General features: G+C 41.2%; 1 long non-coding RNA gene across 1 annotated transcript; it reads left to right on the top strand.

Moving 5' to 3' along the window:
- Positions 1-6,181: 6,181 nt before the first annotated feature.
- On the top strand, positions 6,182-15,683 carry LOC123960716. The gene is made up of 3 exons (XR_006822584.1): positions 6,182-6,452; positions 10,106-10,346; positions 13,512-15,683. It is a non-coding gene; the product is annotated as an uncharacterized LOC123960716 (long non-coding RNA).
- The last annotated feature ends 447 nt before the right edge of the window (positions 15,684-16,130 follow it).

Here is a 16,130-nt window from a genome sequence, read left to right as displayed (position 1 = left end):
AACAAAGATGATAAGTCATAATAGCAAGACAGTTTGACTAGCCTACCTGACCAAATCGGTGTTGGAGCACCATAAGAGATTAAGAATTTAGCCTAACCGGTGATCAATAACATGTTAGGTTCTCCATTCTGACACAGATCTGGAGTTGATCCCCAGGCGCTGCACAAAGACTGCCCACTGCTCCACTGAGGGATGGGCTAAATGCAGAGAAGGAATTCGCTACATGTATGTGACAATAAAGTACCCTTACAGCGCACCTTCACATGTAAGAACAGGTGATCCCTAGTGACAGCGCAAAATGACACACGTGAAAAAAGATCATAATCAATGACTGTGCACCACACTGACATGCACTGCATGGTGCTTAGTGTCAAATAATTAATAAATAAGTTTTACTCACATTATAGGCCTGAGCTTTATGATGTGCAAAGTCGTTTATTAAACCCTTCAAATCCAGGAGGCAGGCAGGACCCTCTCGATTGACAGTGTGGCAGACTTGTCCAGATTAACGGGTCTGTGCCGGTGAGCTCCTCAGTTAAGATGTGATAAGTTTTAGTTTGGAAAAAGATCGTTTTGGAGAGGCCACAGTCAACCATGGCTGCATCAGCCAACCCGAAGTATGCAGCGATGCAGTTGGTGTCCACGAAAAATATCTTGGTTAGTCGGGCTGTTTTCACTCTGCAGATGCTGTCTGTTAAACACCCGCGGAATGACACGAGTTGCGAACCTCAAAATATTCCATCTGTTGCATCTCACAGTGTTTCAGGCTGTGGAAGTTTGAATGTGTCCGGTGGCACGTAACGTAACGTCACGTCACGTAACGTAACGTCATCACCGCGGTGCGCGATACAGGTGCAAGCAGCAGGTGTCCCCTTCGGCTCTTCTTGCCCACAACTCAGGCTTGCTGTTATCACCTTATATATTTTTAAGGAAAATTTTTGGTAGCTTTGCTTTTTTTCTCGCTCGGCTGCTTCTTTCCATTTTTCGCTTCTGAAACCCACTTTTGTGTTTGTACTCCATGTCCTGTAAACTTATTTTCCTAGTTGCTGTCACTTCACTAGCTAGCTACGCTTCTGTGTACGCAGATAGTCAAAAAAATATTACCCACAATTCTGTGCGGGCCCACGTTACACATCTTTAAAATAAAATCCAATGAATTCCTCCTTATTTTAACTTACACTATACAAACTTATAAACGCAACACTTTTGTGTTTGCCAAACATGTAAGACTTTCTCTGCTTACACAGAAAAAGGCCTATTTCTCTCATATTGTTCACAAATCTGTCAAAATTTGTGTTAGTGAGCACTTCTCCTTTGAGATCATCAATCCACCTCACAGGTGTGGCATATGAAGATGCTGATCAGACAGCTTGGGTATTGCACAGGTGTGCCTTAGGCTGGCCACAATAAAAGCTTCTCAAAAACGAATGGGGGCAAAAACAAAAGTGTTGCGTTTATAATTTTGTCCAGTGTAATATAGATGTACCTACTGTAGAGTTATGTGGCAATGGAGTGTTTGTATGTCAAAGTATTTCATTTTATTGTATTGTTATTGAATATGATTGAAATTAAGTGTGAAACAACTCTGCGACACATCAGAAATCAATTGTATGTATTCAGATTATTTTACACAAATTAAAATTATACTAGTTTGAGTGGTAAATTAGGTCAGTGGTTATCAAACTTTTTCACATCAAGGACCCCTAAACTGACACAAATGCGACCACAGACCCCCATTTGATAAGATCTTGTCCAAGGATGGCCCATCTGATAGGATTTTGGCTTTTAGATGTTTTATTCCAAAAAGTGTATGAAATCCATGACCTAAATAGTCATACGTTCGGTCACTATGGAACTTACAGATGGACTTGCAGTGAAAAGAAATGACTCCCTTTTTGCTGGGGACCCCCTGGAACCCCTTCAAGGACCCCTTGACCCATTGAGAACCACTGAATTACGGGCCCTGCAACGACTGCGGGTCCCAACACAACTGCATTCCATAAATGGTAGTACGGCGCTGTATTAGCATTGTTGTGGAGGCAGACATATTATATAGGATATCTCACTACCTGTGCATATAAAAAATAAAAATGATCTGGAGGGCCTCTACAGTTAAATGTTTATTTTTTTTATAATTTGGTTGTAACGACCCTGTAGAATTATTTGTCCACTTTCACTAAATCAGATGTGTTAGTAAAAGGGTATTATGGACCAGTGCTGGGACGCTTGTAATGATGATATGCATTTGGGGTGCAGACATACTGGGGGCACTGAGCCTGCAGCAATAGGCCAATAATATTCATATTCATTTGGTTCATGGCCATGCACTGAGCCCTTTCTGAAATGTTAAAGCAAACTTGTCTCTTGAATACACAAGAGTGGTTTTGAAGTGATTTTCATCATTTTTTGAAGCACTAGCTGGTTGAGAGACCCCAGCAGCAGCATAAACTATGTCATCCTGGACCTGCTACACTGCTCATTCTCAAAGAAAATGTAGCAGAACTAATAACTCCAAATATTAGTTCAATCATTCACAGCGGCTAACTGCCAGCTCTGCCAGCTCTGAACACTCCACAGGCAGAGATATTTCATCCTTGCTTTGTGATTTCACAGCCACCTCGCAAATGCTGCTTATGATCTCATTTCGGTTGCTAATGTATTCCCGTTTTTCCGACTCGCTTTGTTCTCGGGGTGGAAAGTGTTTAGTGTGCCAAAGTAATGATTTCTGAAAAGTGGTGTTTACAGGCTTGAATGGGAGCACAGAAAGCAGAGTGAGGGAGGCCTTGAAGCTGTATGCAGATTTAATTAGGTTTTCAATCTCAGCTGGTGATTTCTGCCCCCTTGTCAGCCTGGACATCCTAATAAAGACGACTGCCATGCAATTCATGTTTTACAGCAGACACAAATTAGGGAAATCATTTGTATACTATCAACGCTGTTCAGCTGATTTTGCTATAGAGTGTGACTAGTGCTGGTTGTCTGTATCAATATACACCCAAGAGTTAATGGATTTATTGTGTAAAAGCTCACAGAATTAATATTTTTCACATGAAAGTGAGAACCTTGTTTCAACAAACAAGTAGAAGGATAAAAGTGGAGATCTTTTCAGGGACAGTGGTCATTTACATAGATAAACTGTATTTAAATAGCTGATGCAACATCACAGTATTGGTTCTGGATTCTGTGGTTAAAAAAAACAAACAAACTAGACAGTACAAAGAGACAAGTTCAGAAAAGTACACTCAGTCATAACAATGAAGTGAGGCAATGCTAAAATTGTTATTCAGGTCAAGTACTGTACTATGCTACTGAATGAGCACATTTTAATAGCACAGGATCCCCGAGGCAACAAACTCCATTCACATTCCAAACACGGCAGTTTCATTTACTGACCTTGAAGAGTCTTGTTTATACAAATTGAAATTAAACGGCAAAGAGGAAGAAAATCATTCCCCGGTTTAATTTACCGTCATGAAGTAAACAGATCACACAGGGAGAATATTATTTTGCCCACAACTGAGATAATGAGCATTACTCCACTGACAGGACTGCTTACATATTCAGTGCATGGCCACGCCAAAGGGCCCGGACCCGTGGAACAAAGAAGAAAAACAGCATCTCCGATCTGCAAACTAGTGGAAAACGTGCAGTGGATGATTTGTATTCTTTGTATTTTAATGCCTGTAAAACTTGCTGTAATGGTACTAGTTGGGTGCAGGGGATGGGGGGTGTGTGGGGGGGGGTGCATCTCCAGAGCTGGCTGTAAAAGCCTGGCTCCCAAGGGGCCTCTATATGTCACCCAGCTCTGCATCTCTTAGTCCCCATGCCGCACACATAGGCCAACCTTTTGAAATGTCAGCGCGATAAAGCCCGATGGGTTCCGTGTGCTAAACCTGGTGGTGTCAAACGCCATTAGTTTTAATCCTATTTGCGGTGAAATTGCTCTTGAAAGGTAAAGGGATCTATAACTGTCTGGGGCCCAGGGCCAGCCCATTGTAAATCTCTCCCTGTGCTGATGACTCCTCTCCGTGGGTTTAGAGGGTTGGAATGAGAGTGTCTACATGCTGTGTGGAGACGTCGTGTCTCAGCGAACTCTTGGCTAAGTAATGGAGCTGTAGTGGATTGTGGGAGGCCATGCATCTCACTGCACAGTGGTGTGTTCCAGTCGCTGAGAAAAGAGCTGTCCTTTCCACTCTGCCGCTCCCTGTTTGTGAGGGCCAGCGGAGCACAGAGATTCATTGGTACTGTGATGACTCTATATGCTCTGCTTTGCTGTGGCACCTTTAAACCCAAATTGCTGCTGCTGTTCACTTCTCTTTGCTCCTTGGCAGAGATGTGAGGAGGAAAAAAAGAGCAACAAAGGCAAATGTTCACTATGGGAGAACAGAATTAAATGAATGTAATACAAGAGAAATATATGGTGGAATAAAATAGTAAAATACAACAGAACACAATAAAATAGAAATGCTGTGTGTTTACAAATCCTGCAGTGGAATATATTTCCAAAAGGCAGAACTGCCCTGGAAGCACAAATAATCTCATGGGTTCAATTAAACCAAATTTCTGTCTGTCTTAGTTACATTTGCAGTTCAGTCATAAACAAGACAATTATCTGTTCTTTAAGTCACATGAGGATTTATTCAAGGACATTTGTTTAACATACTAGCTTGTGCACTGAAAGAAAAAAAAAAAACACACTTCAAAACAGCAAAATGTCAGCAGAGCATGGAAATATTTTTCGATTCACACCAGGTCAGTGCTTACACACTGACTTGGCACAGCAGGCAGCTCCGATTGCTGCCTGAATTTATTATTTAATGTGGATCAACCAAACCGAAGAGGTAGGATGACAAAAAAATAAACCAGAAATAAAACATGGATTGTTCTGGGTGTGGTCGCCTATCAAAAAGGAGCTTCTTCAGATAGGTCTTACATAAATGGCTGACAATAATAATCATTATATTTATTATCAACATCAATAAATATAAAAGATACCGTTATCTAAAGATACTGTTAGGAACTAGTAACAAAATGATGTGTTTATGAAGTGATAGCCTTGAAGTGGATCTTTAACAGACATGTTTCTTGTTAAATTAAAGAAAACAAAAATACTCAGATAGTCTTGCTTACTTCAGACTAGATAATATATTTTACCCAAACTAGTTCAACAACATTTTAAATCTAAACACAAGATTATCCAGCTGACTGAGACATAGTTTCAGCAGTGTATCTAGTCCATACAGCAACCACAAACAGTCTCTGGTCATATTGTTCTGTATGTCTGAGCCACATCCTCTATGAGACAGAGAAGGATGCTGGGAGCCACTTTCCACTTCCTGATTATGTGATGACTGTGGTTTCCAGTACGAGACTGACACTGTGGCTATACAACTGTTAGTTTAATGTATATGTGTAAAAGTCTGCATAAAACTGAAAAGAAAAGCATACTTGTGAGCACTGCCAAGTGCAAAAAAAAAGTTTGTATGAGGGCACAACAATAATGCTGGTAACCTTTTTGTTTCCATTGGCAACCATTTTGGCCTTTTAACAGTTGAATAATTGGGACATCAAAGAGCAAAACGTGCACCCTAATAAATAAATACACTTTTAATATTTGCTGAATTAATGATATTTAAATATTGCTGTTACAGTGTGAATTGGAACCATACAATGCTGCACGTGCACTGGTGTCTGTTTTAGAGACATTGGTGAAGCAAATTAAGTTGTTTGACTCTGGAGTGAAACATTTCACTAGTCAGTCCACATCACAAATGTGCAAATTAATTCAATGAGCACAAAAATTGAAAGGGAGAGAATGGATGAACAGTCATCCATCCAGTGACTTGCTAGATTCATTTTTGAGGAACCTGTGAAGAACATAACAGCAGCTGCACTACTGGCATTTTGTATACCAGGAATTGAGGGTGTTTACACCTTAACTGACACTTTCGATTCAAATTCTGTAAAGTATCAGATAAAACACAAACTACAAAGAATTTTGTTTGATTGCTATAATGAAGCTGAAGCATAACTGCGTGGTATCTTAATTACTCAAAATATAAAAAACACAGGACAGTTTTGGGTTTCATAATTCACCTCTCCTTTTCATTGGCTGTATGCACTGTAGCTCCTGCTGATGAACTCCATCCACTAACAGCGCACTGCACAACTCAAGCAGGACCGCAGCTGCTGACTGCATTGTGCGGCCGACCTCATCATGCCAGCCAATCATGAGTGGCGGCTTGTTTGTGTTTCCATTCCATCTCTTCTCAGTCGTGATTGCATTTGAACCGTGGCAAAAGTAGCGTCAGTAAGAACAAGTCGAGCGTGTCTCTCCTCTCTCCATGTCCGTCTCCCTGATGTCCTATAAAGGTCCTGTTGCACTGTACAGATGCTGCACAGACTTTCAGGAAATCATCACTGACTGGAAGGACAACATCCTGCGGCTGTGGGTGAGTCTCTCTCTCTGTGTTTGTGCCGTTGCCAATGCTCTGAATGTGTCCTTGTGAGCCAAAACATGAAGCGTGGATGTGAGGACACACCGCAGTCACAGGCCGCAAGAGTACACTGTGGTGTCATGGTAATGTAACTAACCCCTCTAATTTAAAATATCAAGGGAAAGCCTTCGAACACCAGATGGCCCCTCTGCAGCCTCATATCGCTGCCGAGAGTTTCCAGTTTTGGGCCTCTGATGTGATTCTGTGCAAGTAGGCTTTTCTGGCAGGCATGCATGTACAGCCGGACCAGAAAATGCACAAGAGGGGGATTTCCACCATCCCAAAATGTTAATCTAGGCCTGTGTTGGCACATGCACAACACAGTAAAAGCTTGACAAAAAGCACATGAACTCAGCAGCTACAATCCAAGATGAGCCCAGCCTTATTTGCATTGCGAGCGAGCCTAACTAGCCCTCTCCAAAGGCAAAATGAAACCTCCTCACGCATCACTGGCATGTAAATCAATTGTGAAATAATGTTTCTTTTCTAGTGAGTTAAGCGAACAGCAATTAAATGTAACACAGAGGCACCGCGTCACAAACCTAATCTCATTTAAGCCCATGTCATTTAGATTGCAGTGTCAATTCAAATTCAACATCAGACATGCAGGCCGATCTTGCCACTATTGTACATGACACTGAATAAAACATTTCTGCTGCTGCATGCTCGGGTGTACTGGAAGGGGAAGGTGTATTATAGGGGTGCAACAAGTACTTCCATGGCAATTTAATGAGGCTGGGCATGAAAATATTTCATCCACAACATTGCTGTCTGTCCCCTGTGAGACTCTCATGCAGATGAACAAACCGGAGAGATCATTTACTCACCTACATATTGTTTGTTTGCTGTGTTCTAAAGACTGGTGATGTTTGGTGATTCTGTTCAATTCAGCTCCATCTGTTAGAATTTCAATTTATTTGGAATTAATGTGGCCCTGTAAAGCTCAATGAGGACAGCAGAGCTAAGGTTTCTTTGTCTTGGGCCACCCAAATCAAAAAGACAATTGAATGTGACTGGGTTATGTCATATGACTGGAATCTCAACATTTTACTTTGTATTCACTTCAGATTGGTAATATTATACTTAGATCTTTTTATATCCGAGTAAAGAACAACGTAAGTGTGCGGGAGCTATTGTTTATCCATGTCTGTCCACAAAAAGAGCCCTGACCCTGCAGGTTACGCACAAAACAGGTCTGGCTTAATGTTATAGTTGGAAATCTGGTGCTATCTATTTTTATAATTAATCTAACAATGACTTTGTTGGTAGTTGTTTGGTCTGTAAAATAATAAAATATAAAGCAGTTTGCTAAAGTCCAAGGAGACAAATGTCTTGTTTTGTCCAACCAACCATCCACAATTCAATAATATTCTGTTCACAATTTTATCAAACTGAGAAAATCAGCATATCCTCAAATTGGAGAAGCTAGAACCAGAGAATGGAGAACAGTTTTTTTTTTTTTTTATTATTGGAGAATGACTCAAATAACAAATCCATTACCCAAATAGTTGCCAAACTATGTTTCTGTCAACTCAAAATCAGCTTTTAGGGCAAATAACTATCACCATCTATAGTCAATAGAAGTTTGTGCCTTTCTAAAGAAGACTCTGACAGGTGTGATGGAAGCACACTGAATAACACTAAATTCTCTTAGTTGTAAATCAATTATAATATACACTAAATATACCTGACTGAGATTGTAAGATAAATTGTACTTCCTGTTGACCTCTTAACAAGTCAAACCGTTTTTAAGGAAACGCTGTCCCCAAGTGGTAGTTTGGTAACACAACACTCTGACTGCACTCACTGGTAGGAGCTGTTGTAACAAAATGAACAGATATTGTTTTTGTTTTTTTTCAGTTTGAGGACAAGACCCTCGAGATGCAGAAAACCGTGAACAAGCAAAGAAGTCATGGGGTCATGAAAATAAATAATGGATCTGAGAGAGTTTAGCATGTTGATTGAGTCAGTCTGGCTCATGTAATTTAAATATGAGCTGTGGTGTCGGCTCTGTTCTGATATCTGCTATCACTAATACTATCAGTATTGTATCGCCCGTATATATAGTGCCGTTTCTTGTGCCAGGCTTAATTCTTCCTACAACAAAGAAAAAAAGAGTCAATGTAAGATTACTAATATTATATTGTATGAAACAAGACAACACAAAGTTCTGTAACTGGGGTTATTTTTTGGCACTGCTATGATTCTTTGGTGTGGTACTACAGCATTTGAAATGGCACAATAACCCTTTTATGGGGCTACAGTTCCATCAAATTAAAGGTGAAAGTCAGGAATATACAGTATTTCCAGTGCATTAAGAGGATGGGGGGAAACATTGGGCATATGTAGATGACATCAAATCTCCTAATTCACAAAATTCCTGTACTGTGAGTGAGTCATGTCTCCTCTGCCAGCAGAAATGTCGCTCATATAAACAGGTTTTAAGGTCAAATTCAAATGTTATTACATGTAGGGGGAAGGTCAACCAGGGCCAGTAGGGGGCAGCATCTATCCATCCTGTGTAGTCATCAGCCACTTCACTGCGCTCTGCTGCTGTATGAGCTCTATCATCATGCAACAATGGGCAGACTGCTGAGCATGGCTGCCTTCAGGCACTGTCTGAAATATTGCAATAAAGCTTAGGTTCCGCATCAATGACCTAACAAGGTATGACTGGGAAAATCTGGATTTCCTATGATAGCTGGCAGCTGAGACAGTACATTTAGGTGGTATTTGGAGCATGGGAGCCAGGCCAGTACCAGGGGGAAAAAAGACTAATCTGTTAGAAGATCTATTTAGTTCTCATTTCCCAATAAAATAGTAGTTGTATTTCTGATTGTTGAACCTGTCAGTCGCAGCTGAAGAAAAGCACTTGAATGCAGCACATGACCGCTAACAAGCTTCCAACACATCTGTTTGAATGTGGTCATCCTCGCTCTTCTCTCCAACTCCTTTCTGCTTCTCACTATAAAACCCCTGATCTAATTATGTGCACAATTGATCAGTGGAACCATTTCCGCTCTGTCTTCATTAGTTGCTAATTAAAAGACACCTCTAAAACCAGCGAGACTACTTTGTGGCCCCCACAGAAAGGAGCAGGTTTCTGGATGTGGCCACAATATTCAGGGTTAAATCTATCGGCGTATAACTAGTGTATGGGAAAAATACCATGAACTCCATATTTTACAAGACGTGTTAGTTGTTAGTTATATAAAAACTATTGTAGCAGATACTTTCCTGACCACATTCTACTGCAATTTACCTTGAGTAAAAAATGTTGGCAGCAGTGAGACTACTCATTTAACTTTTTCTTTAACTCAACATAAGGCTGAAGTTATGTTTTCTGAAACACATCACAGTGTTGAGATTACCTGATGCAGAGAAACAGTGCTCTGCCATTTATCTCAGTGAAAGGAATCAAAAGCAAGAGGAAAGTTAAAAACTATTGTCATTACTCTTCTGCTACGGTCTTAACTCAGAGAAAAATACTATGCATGGTTCTGAAGCTTTGCATAGGTTGAAATAGAGTTTTAATCTCAGAGCAAATGCCTAGAGGTTAAGTGAAGATTTTTTTAAAAATGGCTCCATTTAAACAACTATGTTTCCAGGGTGCTTCAGGAGGTGCATGTGTACTGACCACAGGGCTACATGTTCCTGTGTTCAGGGCTGTAGTGCTCTGGGCTGTGGAGATGCAGTAGTTCATGCTGAGCCTGGGGTCAGATCACTCAGACGAGGAGGGGTGAATTCATCAGCCCCCGCAGAGCCTGTAAGGCACTCAGACTTATCCATCATCATACAGCCCTGATGCTTTACTGGAAGATGAGGGGGAGGAGGACATGAAGGACAGAGGTACAGACACACTCCAACTATATCAGAGCCCAGGGTTTGTGTTTTTAACTTTTGTTGAAATTTAGCAATACTCGTAAAAAAAATAACGAGTGTTTCCACAGCACTGTATTCCCATCAGGACATACAGGCTTCACATGTAGACCATCATGAGACAGTAAGTGTCTCTATGGATTGACATTCTTTCACATTCTGTGTGTTAGAAGCCCCTAAGGCAAGTTGAGGCAGGTTGTATTCCATGTTTTACAGATTGAACCTGACCCTGAAGTAGATGAATAAAATCCTCCCACACTACAGGAGGACATTCAGCATACTGTAAAATAAAAGCAGATTTTCTGGCTGTGCTGAAGGATAAACCACCATGTTTTCAGGAGGTGCACATTACTGACCAGTCAATCTGATTTTCTAAAGTGATAAAGTGATGGAGGTCATGCCTAGTACTATTTTGGTGCCATGTTTGGTGCTAAGTTATCATTGCTGTGGTGCTTTTGGATGCTTTTTCTATTAGTAAAAAGGATTTGATTATTTTTTTAATTTTATTAGTAAGGTTTAAAATTCTATTGTGAAATTAAGAGTCACTTCAAAATGTAAATAGGCCACAGCCTCCTGAAGCACCATTGTCTGATCAAAATTTCAAGATAAATGTATTTGAACAGATGAATCCTGACGTTTTTGGTGAGCCCCTGACCTTTCCTCTGCACACAAGCAAAATATATAATATAATGAAACTTAATGAGACAATTCATGCTCCCAAAGGGCATAAGTTGATTTTATAGAACCAATTTTGTTTTCTCAGGTACCACACAGGACAAATGGTACATTCTCAGCCACACAACTTATGATGTATTCACAAACAAAGACCACGCCAATATGACCTATGAAAAGGTAGTTCATTCGGATGATGTGGAGTATTTATGATGGAGAGATGGAGGGAGAGATGGAGGTAGTTTAGGGTTTGGTGGCCGGAGCGGCTAGGAACCCAGGGGTCGAGACTCAGGGTGGAGGCTTGTCTCGATAAGCGGCTTGCATATCAACCTAACGTAGTTCCTGTTGTACAAAAATGATTGTTTTGGCAGAGTTATGTATTTTAGCACGTATGTCTTTGATGGTAGGAGGAAAGCAGAGCTCCTGGGGGGAAAGCTACACAAATATGGGGAGAATGTGCAAACTCCACACAGATGGGCCTGGGCTAAGATCTGAACCCAGGACCTTCTTACTGTGAGGCCACAGTGTTGTCTCCTGGGCCACCATACTGCACATCAAAAGAGGTGAGAAAACAGGGTTTGGGAGGGAGGGATGTGAGAAGTGAGAAACGGGAGGGAAAGGTCTTAGATACGTATGAGCATGTAATTGGATTAGAGAGGCACAGGTGGATGAAATGAGTGAAGCACGAATAGTTGGATTGGAGGAATTGAATGATGAGGCGCAGGTGGTTGAATTAGTAAGAGAGGCGCGGTCCTGTTCCTGAACTTTAGTTATATAACTCCATTAAGGAAAAAAAATTCATTGATTCCTATCAGGATCGCTAGCATGGATTTGGAGTCTTTTTATATATCTCTAGCTTTTATCCAAGAAGTCAAAGGAAAGCACTGATACAGGTTCTATTTTCTTACAGTAGAAATATTCAGCTGTGAGACATATACAGTATGAATTGCATTAGCAATTTTAATATAAGCCTACTTGATGCTGTGCACTGTACAGCTGACACTGAATACACGTTTTATTTATATGAATGAATATGCTAGTTAATCATAGCAGACATGTGACAGAAAAATATAGTGCCAAGATAACACTTCAAAATGTAAAAGAACATTTCGCTTTCTTGGTTCGAGAAGAAAATATATTATGATGCTGGCAGATTACTCAAAGCTCTGTCCTCTGTGCTCTTGAATAGATTCAAATTTACATATATCCATTCATCCATCGTCAACCGCTTATCCTGCGTACAGGGTCGCGGGTGAAAGGCAGGGTACACCCTGGAGAGGTCACCAGTCCATCGCAGGAAATGTACATATATGTCCTATTGTAGTCATTTTGTGCCATTGGGATGGGAAAAGTATTATTTCCCCTGTAGTCTTCCACAGAGGTATATATGCACAGTCTTTTTCCATGTGACTTTGCTCACCACAGGTAGGACTGATCTGACTAGTCCCACCTCCTTCAGTCATACAGGAAGTGGACCACATGTTTCGGCAGGGCCCACCATCATATTAGCTGTCATTCTCAGCAGGGTTGGCACTGGGAACAGGCAAGAGAGCTGTGGGGTTATTAAGGGACTCAGCTTGGCATCACTGAACTCTTTGGCTCCATGCTGGAGAAAGGCTTACACTGAGCTGATGGGTTTGGGGAGAGGGGAGAGAGAGGGAAGAGAGAGAGGGAAGGGTGAGGGGGGGATGTTGGGGAAAAAAACTGAATGTGTGTGTATTTGGTGGCTGGTTTATTCCTGTGAGGACTGATTTTTGACAGACCCCTTGTTCAATGAAGACAATGATTTTAAGGTCAAACTAACAATAGGCTCTTATATATGCATTTATGCTTTTGAATAAAAAAAGAAATGTAAATGTGTGGCTATTTCAGGCTGCACTTGCTGGCTTTGAGCTAAATGCTAACATAAGCATTGCTAACATGCTCAAAAGGACAATGCTAATGCTGTTCATACTATCCATATCATACTTATATACTGACACATTATACTGTAGGCACTATACATATTGTTGTGTTCGTTTTGTATATATCCCGGTTGCATGCCTTCGGACCATCCCTATTATTCATTATGTGCATTAGCTTATCTTTATGTATCTCTACATGCACTTTTGCTACTGTCTAGTTAGATGTCAAACTCCATTTTGTTGAACTGGTACTTACTGTGTGCAATGGCAATAAATTGAATGTGATGTTTAGCAGGTTAACATCTTTGCCTTGCTTGTTAGCCAGCCAGCCCTTTAAGAGGGCAAAATTAAGTTTTATAAACTAGATTCGGGAACTAAGACCATGCTCTTCCCATTTCCACACACCAAGTACTAAAGCACACCTTTTCAGTTCACCTCCCCTTGACTCAGCTTTCTCATCCCTCCCACCCAAATCCCTTCCTTTTTTAAATTCCCCCTGCTCCTTTCTCTCTTTGTCTACATACTGGAACCGGGGGTTTCTGCACATCCACCAATGAAGAGACGGCTCAACCACTCAGAGTCTCGACTCATACCGGTTCCCACGTACCTTCTCGCCTGCAGACACCGGTCTCCTCTTCACTCCCGCTTCCTCAGCTACGGATACGACTCCTCCCCTTCATCCCTCACCTGTCTGCCCCTCAACCCTTCATCCACCACACCTCAACCTCTCCGTCATCCCTGCATGGCTCTAGAGGGAAAAGTGAGGGGATCACAAAGTCCTTACAATTTATCCTGAGAGGAACATGAATGTCTGCACCAAATTTCATGGCAATCAATTAAAAAATTGCTGAGATTTCACTCAAAACCTGAAATGTCAACATCGTGGTGGCGCTAATGGAAAAGTAATGGGATTGCCAGAGTCAATAGAATGCATCATGAACGTCTGTACAAATTTCACAGCAGTACATCCATTCATTGTTGGGACATTTCAGTCTGGACTAAAGTGGTCAAACGGACAGAAGAGGCATCGATAGATCCACACCAGAAGCGTGGCCTAAATAAAGAATAAATACACCCATCTGGCAAAAAACTGTCTTTAGCTACTCGGGGGAAGTTCAAGTTAAATGAAAAGATATTAAATAAATCAATAAAGAGATCCCAGGAAGCCCAAATGGCTTGACCTAACTTGTGTCAGAGGAATAAGGAATGATGCATCAGAATGTTTCAGTCAGATAAATAACTTATTAATTTATGAAAATTAAAATTGCAACAGTAATGGAACAACTGTGTCAGCAGGGAAGAGTTAGGTTATTGGTGTAAACAAAGTGAATATTGTCAGATGTTACCCCAACTGGTGATAGCTGCTGGTTCATTTCTGTACATGTGAGTTTGGGTTGTGTGGGCTTTGTGTCTCTGTTTACGTGTTTGAGTAACAATGTGTATGTGTCTATTTGCTTTTTTTTTCCTGTGTGTGTTTGTGTGTGGAAGGACGATCACAGACCCTCTGATCTGAGGGAGGCAAATGCCAGATCACACTTTCCTTTCTATCTCTCTCCCTCTCTTTCTCTTCCTGTCTCTTTTCATCTTGCCGTCTCCAGAGAGAAGGTATGTGTTGACTACGGTGACATCTGACCAGAGAAAGCCTGTGGCTCATACTGTGGCACACACAAAAACACAAAGTCTTCCCCGATGAGTTTCTGTAGTGTACCCCCTTGTCTCAACCCCCGAGGCTGCACTCAGAGCATATTTCCAGTGGCCAAAGAAAGAGAGGGCGAGAGAGAGAGAGAGAAGAAAATAAAGCTGTCATGGTCTTGCCAGAGATGTCAGATGGAAGGTAGGAGGGAGCACTGAGGGAGCACTAAGGAGTCAGGAGAGAGGCAATGCAACTCTGACATACAAACTCAAAAGTCCTTCATTAGCATTGGAGAGATTAAGTTTGTAGCAATCTTTGTCAAAGTATGAGTAAAAAAGCTGAATAATGAACAAGAGTGGCATACTGGTGAATGTATAAATAGTTACAAAAGTTCAGTTCATCCATTTAACAGACCTGCAGTGAACTGGCATGTAAACACACAGCAGCATATAAACAATGAGTAACTCTATGTACTCTAACCAGCAATCTAATGGTGTGATTGACAAGGTCCAAGTGACACATACTTACTGTAGCAGCAACGGGACTGCACTGCAATGACTCCGTACCAGCGATGTCCAAATATACAATCAGTGCTCTCGGTAAGACAGTAACCTATGAGGATTTGATGACTGTATATGGTGCAGTGGAGGTGACCGTTATGATAGTGGAGGTGTTGAGGTTGCTCTTCTGTGCAGCCATATCAGAGTCTGCATTGCCTTCCATAATGTAAGAGAACATAAAGACGTGCATTTGTTGTGGAGTGTTGGATCCTGAGAATTGCTGACAGCTTTCCGGATGCAGGGAATGCTGTAAATATCTTCAAATGCTGGAAGTTGTGATCCAGTGATTTGTTGGCCGGTTCTGATAACTGACGAGTGCTTGCAGCGGTATAGCTCGAGGGCTTTGCTCTTATGCAGCACATCCCTGTAGTTTTGATGGGACACTGGCAAAAGTTCTCAAGGAGCTTTTTGCAGGAGCGGTGCTCTCTTCTGTCTCCTCAAGAAGTAAAGTCTTCCTGTAAAGTGATTGCTGTGTTTTTTTTCGACAAGAGAATGTAAGAGAACACGACAAGTCTTAAGTGGAGGATCTTGAAACTAGGGGCCTCATTTATCGCCTTTGGGAGACACGGCGATAAATAGTTAACGGTTTTAAGAATTTTACCCAATATGACTACTTTGAGTCTCATTATGTTTTTTTAATATTACATTTCTTTACGGGTTTTCATGATGTCTGGGTAATGAAAATGGGATTACACTGCAGCATTTCTTGACGCTAAGCGTGTCAAACATAGCAAGTGTTGGCTTCTTGGTCACACTGGTGAGCTGAGACTCCAAAATTTGCCGTCTCATATTCATCCCACTGTTTCCCAGTAGTCTTTTATCTTAGCATCATTTTGCATCGTTTATTACCAGGTGTGAACCACAAAGATTATAAACGTCAATAGGTTCTCAGTCAATACTTACACTTTTGTACCCATTATGAAAGCACCATTGTACCCCTGTCCTCTGCATTCATTTATAAATATGCCCTTCTTATATAAAACTT

This window comes from Micropterus dolomieu, linkage group LG21, assembly GCF_021292245.1.
Source record: "Micropterus dolomieu isolate WLL.071019.BEF.003 ecotype Adirondacks linkage group LG21, ASM2129224v1, whole genome shotgun sequence".
In the NCBI taxonomy this organism is placed as follows: Eukaryota; Metazoa; Chordata; class Actinopteri; order Centrarchiformes; family Centrarchidae; genus Micropterus; species Micropterus dolomieu.
Note: the sequence above shows the minus strand (reverse complement) of the source record. Positions and strands in the feature narration are given on the sequence as shown.